Consider the following 8,426-nt stretch of genomic DNA (forward strand, 5'->3'; position numbering starts at 1 on the left):
CAACTTTATTATCCAAATGTGTGAAGTCTGAAAAATCCCTTAAGTCAAGGTTTTTTTCAGTCTCTCTGTGTGTGTGTGTGACATATTACAATTTTAAACACTGCCAAACTGATATGAAAATTATGATTCAGTAGTTCTCTGTGAGTATCTAATGGCATGCTGGCACTTAGTCACCCCAATGTATTCTTGTCTTGTTTTCCATTGTCCTGTGGTGCTGGGGATCTAGCCCACAGCCTTGCACATGCTAGCCGCGTGTTCTGCCACTGAGCAACATTCTCACCAAGCTGTCCCGTGATCATTGGAAAGTACACTCTCGCCTTCTGGGAACATTCCCCATCATAGCATACCTTGTCTTACAGCAGGAGCATTCCCCATCATAGCATATCTTGTCTTACGGCAGGAGCATTCCCCATCGTAGCGTACCTTGTCTTACATTGCTGTTTGCATCTCTAAGCCCTTGACTTTTGCCTAGTACAGGGTTGATGCAGAAGAGTGAAATTTAAAGATGTTAAGTGAAAGGATTAATCAAATTAGGAGAGATTGAACCCCATCTCTATTTCTCTCTCTGACTATCCTGAGACGTATAATGTGATTTTTGTTGCCTTTTAGGGGTTTAATTCTATTTTCATCAACTCTATAATAGTAGATGTGTTTCAAGGTAGTCTTAAATCAAAATGAGTCTGCATTATAGTCTATTTCAGTTTTTTAAAATGGCAAAGTTAAATTAACTATTGTGAAGAGTCGTTTGGGGGATTTTGTAGGCATAGTCAATGGTCTGGCCACACATAATCCTACAAAAAGTCCTGCAACCACCCATAGTTTCATGTTGGTGTTTGGCAGGGATAGGAGTTTGGCAATTGCTTCCTGTATGAGGCCTATGGAGTAGAGCCAGATGCCCCACACCCAGGATAGCAGGGAAACTCTGCATCAGGCTGCCTTGGGGTGCAGGGAGTGTCTGAAGAGGGTAGTGAACACATGAGGTCTTGGAAAAGGATCCAGAAGGGAGCTCTTAGCCAGCTCTCAGTAGCCCTCTCTATTTCCTTAAAACATACTAATACTTGTTGAGGGCATCGGAAGGAGGTGAAGCCCTCAGCCAGAAAGTTCCTACTGAGTTGATGCTTCGTGCCAGTCTCCACATCTCAGTCACAATAAAAGTCAGGCATTGTCCCAAGGCTCTTGACTTCAGTTCCCGAGGCCAAGACAAGATAGACCATTTTGGCTAGAAGGAAAAGCCTCCAGGAGCCTGGAAAGCCCTGGAAAGCCCAGAATGCCTCCCCAGGAAGTAAGGTGTGCTCAGAGTCTTCCTGCTTTGTCTTACTGCCCTTGGTTAGTGATTCCTAAGTGGCAAAGCGCTCTGTCCCAGCTCTGGCATTGAGATCTTTTCACATCAGGCTCTAGGTAAACATTTTAAAATGAGTAGGATAGTGGTTAGGGCTAAGGTTTCCTTTGTTCTAAGGTGCTGTCTCTACCCCACTTTTTCAGAATAGATTTTTAATCAGATTTTTAATAAAGCTTTAACTCTAACTGAATTGAAGTAGCCAAACTCATTGGTAGACCACATAGCTTCTGTACACTCAGCTCACGTCCTACAGTAACCTCCTTTATCTCATCTTTTTAGTTTGTAGCTTATATTAGCATTGCTACTCAAACATTCTTACTTGGAGCAGAGCGGTTCCCCTTCCTCCAGTGTCCTGTCACCTAAGGGACAGTCAGTGCATCGTGCTCTATCTTACCTGTAAGTTGTGGTAACTGTTCTACATGGTCTCTACGACTGTAGCTTCATAATAAGCTTAACATCAGTGGGCCAGTCCTCTTCTGTATGCTCCTCAAAAATTTTGTCTATTCTTGGGTGCTTGTGTGCTTTCCTAGGCATTGTAGAATCAAATTACTTATTTTTAAAAAGTATAAGAATTCTGTATTTCCCTGTGTACGGCAGCATATCTGTATATATGCTGTATCCGTGCCATATACCAGTGTCAGGACTGAGTCTTCAGATTCATGACGAGGGCGTAGCTCACCATTTATCAGGTTTCTTAAACTTTATCTTCTTTCTAAGACCTTGATCCACGTTTGCCAGACTTATTTCTAAACGCTTCACCCTTCATACTGCTGAAAATACCCTCGGCGACCTTGGGCAAGCCGTTGGTTCCAGGAACCTGCCTGTAGACTTGGATCCGCGTCTGCATCATTCCTTCTGCTGTGAGTGCTTTGTTCTCTTTCCAGTCCACACAGCCTCTGTTTGTTTCTTTTTCTTGTCTCGTTCCACCCTCTGAGTAGAAGCTGCGTATGTATGTGACTTGCCTTCATCCTGACTGATGCTTTTGTTTGCTTGTTTTTGTTCAGCCTGGTTTTTAAAGCAATGTTTCTACTGTTTTATCATGAAGAAAGATGCTTATTATGGGTCTGGTAGAGACGCCAGGGAATGCAAATGCCTTCCAATTTTTAGCTTACAGAGTTTTGTTTATTATTATTATTTTTTTAATCATTAATGATTCCCATGTTCTACCAGATTGTTTTCACCACATCTCTTGAGGAATTGGATAATGAGTAGAAGTGTTAAGAACTAGCACTAAGACACCTTTACATTCTAGAATTAAACAACTTTGATCTTGAATTTGTATTTTTTTTTTTTTTATTTAACACAGAGCTGACTTCTTGGTACTTTGTGCACAGAGAAAACTTGAATTTGTGAGAGAGATTGGCTAATGACTTTGTTTTCACTGGTATTGAGTAGAGGCCATTTTATAAAATGAGCTAGTGAGTTGGTGTGTGTTCCCTCTTTCTGTTCTTTACAGTGTTTTTTTTGTTTTTAAGTAAAATTATAGTCATCTGTTTCATAGAGCTTTGTCAAAGTTCATCTCTAAAGCCATTTATGATTTACTTTCTCTGTAGGAAGATTTTTAGCAAGTGGGTTTTTTTTTTTTTTTTTTTTGTAGTTGTTGGACTCCTTGACTGGACTTCTTCTTAATAAGCTTTGCTAAGTTGTAATTTTCTAGAAATTTAACCCAAGTTCTTAAGTTTATTGGCATAGTTATTTATAGTATTCTTTTATCTTTCATTTTCAGCTTCATCTGTAATTATATTCCTTTCCACTCAGCATTGTTTCTCTCATTTTTTCCTTTACTAATCTGTTTTATGAGGATTTTCAAAGAGCAAATACCAAGGCTTCTGTTTGGTTTCAGTTCACTTAGTTTTTTGCTTTGTTATTATTCATTTCTTCCTTTCTTGTTCCATCTACTTCCCTGATTCTTCTTCTTCTTCTTCTTCTTCCTCTTCTTCTTCTTCTTCTTCTTCTTCTTCTTCTTCTTCTTCTTCTTCTTCTTCTTCTTCTTCTTCTTCTTCTTCTTCTCCTCCTCTTCCTCCTCCTCCTCCTCCTCCTCTTCTTCTTCTTCTCCTCCTCCTCCGTTGTCATCATCATCATCATCATCGTCATCTTCCTCCTCCTCTCATTACATAGTCCTCATTGGCCTTTGAACTCACTATGTACACCAGGATGACCTTGAATTTATTGAGATCCACCTGCCTCTGTCTCCCAAGTGCTGAGATTAAAGGCTTTCCTGATTTCTTAAGGTGACATTTATCTAATTGTTTAAACTTACGGAATATACACATTTAGATTTGAATGCTATCTGCTTAAAATTTCATGATGCATCGCCTCAGCTAGTTTCTATAGTTTAAGTATGAAGTAGCTATGACATTGTTAATTTTCCTTATGATTTTGCTTTTGGCCCAGGGCCTTTTCAAAATGTAGCAGAATTTTGCTTTGTTTTCTTTTGTTTGTTTGAATCACAGCCTCCTGGAAGTCAACCTTTAGTCCAGCCAGCCTCCTGGGTGTTAGCACACAGGTGTACACCGCCAGGCCTGGCTGATTTAGTGGGTTGTCTGGTGTTAGCACACTGGTATGCACCATCAGGCCTGGCTGACTTAGTGGGCTGTCTGGTATGAATTCTTCATAGTTTGTAGGGATTCACTTTGGCAATAGTCCATCTGTGCTGTAGCAGACTGTGTATTTTATGAGCATTGTGACCGGGATTTTGTCCACCTCTGTTGACTTTGCCTTCTAATTCTATTGTTTAGATCTTTAATAGACAGCTAACTTCTTTCCTAACAAAAATTGAGGTGTAAGTCTTGGATGGGCGGGTGGGTGGGCTGCATGCCCTGAGTTCTGTGTACTTTTGCTGTCTATATTTGGATAATATATTATTGATGCATAAAATCACCATTCACCAAAGTTGTCATGCTCATTAAAAAAAAGGAACCAAACATTTAGAAATTGAAAAATAATGCATACAAACCTTTAAATATTGTGTTAGTCAAATTTAATAATATATGCACACCGTAAAGCCTGGAGATAGTGGATTACACTTTAGAAAAATACAAAGGCCCTGTTATATATGCAAATATGGACTTGTGTTATTATCATTTACCATTTCTAGGTAGGGAAGTGTGGAGCAGGATCAAGGTCTGCCTCAGAGGCTATCATGCTGCTGGTCTTTACTGTCTTCGGGCTTCATAAAGCCAGATAATTATCATCCTATGCTTTATATTTAGACGAAAGCCTTTCATGCAACCCAGTAAACCTGAGCCCATTCACGGCATGAAAGGGACGTAGGTAAGCGCTACAGTTTTCCCCCTTTTGGGCTGTAATTATGTCTGACGCTAAAGAGGGGAAGTCATGAGTAAATGAGTGTTGGGAGTCAGAGCTAGCTAGCAAAGCTCGGCTTTGGGTACAGATAGGGCACCCTAGACTGCTGGAGGCTGTGAGGACACGGACAATCAGGGCAGCTGGCGGGGCTCGAAGACTGAGAATGCAGAAATTTTAACTTGAAGCCATCGGGCACATGTGTGGTTATAGGATGGATAAGTTAATTAAATACCAGAACAGGACTTCCTGTTGAATATCTGGCAAAACCATGGATGTTTGGGCTGGGTAGTCAACCACCAGTTCAAGCCGCATAGCTCCTAAGTTTATAGTCAGCATCAGTGTTTCTTATCATTGAATCATTGAAAGCCAAGCCTCGGGTTGGTTTGTTTGCTTTCTATTTCAAAGCTGATTTTTTTTTGATTTATTTATTTATTATATGTAAGTACACTGTAGCTGTCTTCAGACACACCCGAAGAGGGGGTCCTATCGTGTAAAAGATGGTTATGAGCCATCATGTGGTTGCTGGGATTTGAACTCTGGACCTTTGGAAGAGCAGTCAGGTGCTCTTACCCACTGAGCCTTCTTACCAGCCCTCAAAGCTGATCTTTAAATGTGAAATTTCAATAGTACTGCAGGAGGCATTGTTGGCAGTAGGGTGCCGGCCTTCTGTCTCTTCTGTGCTTCCTGTGCACATCTCGGTGCCCTTCTCCTGCTGGGGAGGATCCCAGGCATTCAGTGCTGTCTCTCTACTGCTCGCTCAGTCGGACGGTCGGTCAGTGGGTCGGCTGCCTCGGACAGTCTGATAAGGTGCGGGTAAGGGCAGACCTTGGGCATCTCCCCATCTGTTCATCTTTGCTCAACCTTTACTCTCTTCTACTAAGGAATGATCTCCAGTCTCCCAACACAAGGGCAACCTACTGGGGACAAGGACAGCGTCAGGCCTGGGGAGTTCTAGAAAGAGGACTTGCAGGCTTTTCCCGATAGAAACTCTGAAGGATAAAGTTTACCCAGTAAATATTGTTTTGCAGTAAATTCACACACATATTCTGAAACTACATTTGGGGTAGTATGTCAGGAGTGACACTGAAAAAAATCCATTCATTATAGTTTCAGAAAAAACTCTGAAACTATAAGCTGCTTCAGGAAGGGCTCAGCTAGATGGACTGTTGTGTCTGAGTGAAACACCCCCAGCAGAAGAATATTGATGTTACCTGACAGTCCCAAAATGGAAACATGCCTCTTTACTATGTAAACAAGTTCTCGGGAGGGGAGGGGAGGGGAGGGGAGGGTGGGCCTGGTGGTGTTACTCTGTAGTTGCAGCATGAGACAGTAACCTGGGGGCTGGCCTGCACCGTGTGGACTTGACTTTGAAGAGGCAAGTGGAAGGAGTTTTGGATACCTGTGGTATGACAAGGGGGGGACATGCTGAGCTCCCTCAGCGGGCATCAGTCAGAAATGATGTCTAACATAGTGCTGTAGCAAAGAGGACCTTAGAGTCTCCCACAAGGGGGTCAGTGCTGGCTTGGGAGAGACTGAAAGGGGCTCTGAAGAAAGTAAGTTTACACACAGAATACAGTAGTATGTAGCTTAACAGGGCGCTACCTTGTGCACATGCCATTTTTTCCTTAAGGAGTTTTACATATTAGAGTGTCTTCTTTTCTTGGTAGAAACGTATATATAATTGATTTATTTATTTCCAAATCAGTGCTTTGAAGCACTTGTATTTTAAAAATGTGGATAAGATTGAAGGAAAGAAGCTCAAAATCTGTCTTAGTTAGGGTTCTATTGCTGTGAGCAGACACTGTGACCATGGCAGCTCTTAGAAAGGAAAGCATTTCACTGGGGCTGGCTCACAGGCTCAGAGGTAGGTTGCTACCTGTGACCTAACCCATTTAAAGCTATTTCTATTTAGGTTTTGAGAATTTTCTACTTGCATGCAGTACATTTTAACCATACCTATACCCTGTGCACCCAACTCCTCCCAGGACCATCATCTACCATCTAACCTACTTTTTCAGGCAACGTACAAAACAACAGACTGTTCCTGGAACATTTAAACTTGAAACTTTTAACCTGTTTTTAGTGTGTGTGTGTGTGTGTGTGTGTGTGTCCGCGCGTGCACGCACGCACGTGTATGTGGCACAAGAGCTTGTACAGAGGTCAGGGGCAGCCTGCAGGAGTCAGGTCTCTTTCCCCTGTAGTCTGGGGTCAAGGTCAGGGTTTCAGATTTGGCAGCAGGTCTCTGTAGCCATCTTCCTGGTCCCTAGGATTTAACTTTTTTACTATTTTTGTCTTTCTTTTTAGTTTTCCAAAAAATGTGGTAAATGCTCTCACACTCTTTATCTCAGATAAAATATGTGCCAAGTGGAAATTTATAGTTGTTGACCTGGAATGTTGGAATTATGTGTTTTGAGGACCAGAATTTTCCGGGTGGTTAGAAATTAAAATGCTTTAAATACTGTAGATTTTTAGTTTTAAAACAAGCCTGGAGAGTTTTGGCCAAAAGCACTTTAGACATGTTCCTGTTTCTGTGTTCACGAAGCACAATGAGTGTTTTAAGAAGGTAAACTGCTTCACGGCTCCTGCTCTGTCCAGGTCAGGTTTTGCTATCAGAGCTGCTTGTCCGACTTTCTGAGGGGCTCCAGCCTTCAGGCCTTGCTGGGGCTCCAGGAAGAGGCCTGGCCTTCTTGTGGGGCTCCTGTGAGTCTCCCTCCTCGTCGTCTGCTGGGTCACTTAGGGATACATCTACTGCGAAAACTGTGAGGACTGGGAGAAACATGGTTTTGTGTGCCTACCTACCTCCAATTCTGGACTTTCTCATTCTCCTACCGACATGTTCCCACATGTTCACCTTGCCAACCATTAATTATATGCTAATTGTATACTTGAATACATAATTATAATCACTGTGTTTTATATTACCACTATAACACTGTTGGGGAGAACTTGTTGTGACATTAAGGAAAAATAAAAACAAAACCTTGCATGCGGATGGCTTTGTCACTGGATAGCAGGATGCTTTGATGGTGGGTTGTATTTTCATAGCTCCACCTCCATCTGATTCAGTTAGCAGGATTATGATTCTTAGGGGCAGAAGATGATGTTTTATCTTATACTTTAAAGAAAATGTACAATCCTATAAAAAAGACTCCACAAGACAGCATTTTTTCAGAGGGACCAGCTGCAGTGCAGTGGAGTTGTACAGCAGGGGAGAGATTCTGCTCCCACCGTCTCCAAGTACGGGAGGACGTGGGCTCGTATGTGGCAGAGCACCAGGTTGGGTAGTTTGATGGATAAAGTATTGCTAAACAGGAAGTGTCAGGGAATATTCTAGTTGATCAGACCTACAGAATATTCGGTGCCTTCATGGCCAGGCACCACTTAGGTACTGATAAGGGGATTTTGAGGACTCAGGCTTGAGTATGGTGGATTCTGATTAAATTGTCTGCTGTGGTTTGGAAATGGATCATGTCCCAAATATTTGTTTGCTGGAAGTTTGGTCCTCTGTGTAGCAGTGTTGGGGTTATAGAACCTTCATAGTATCACCCTAGAAGAAATAACTGTGGTTTTTAAGGGACCCTGATTAGTTCCTGTGGCTGGTTGGATAGGTTGTTATAAGAGAGCAGGCCTTTGCCCTATCTCTCCATATTGATCTCTTCAGCTTGTCTCTCCATGTGGTCTCTTCTGCCTGTCTTTCTGTGTGATCTCTTCTGCCTGTCTCTCCATGTGGTCTCTTCTGCCTGTCTCTCCATGTGATCTCTTCTGCCTGTCTCTCCATGTG

General features: G+C 42.2%; 1 protein-coding gene across 3 annotated transcripts in view; it reads left to right on the forward strand.

The window, feature by feature from the left end:
* The window catches only part of Mipep (mitochondrial intermediate peptidase), a 114,066-nt gene that overhangs the window by 41,218 nt on the left and 64,422 nt on the right, over nt 1–8,426 (forward strand). The window lies entirely within an intron of this gene.

The sequence above is a fragment of the Mus pahari genome, chromosome 8 (assembly GCF_900095145.1).
Source record: "Mus pahari chromosome 8, PAHARI_EIJ_v1.1, whole genome shotgun sequence".
Lineage (NCBI taxonomy): Eukaryota > Metazoa > Chordata > Mammalia > Rodentia > Muridae > Mus > Mus pahari.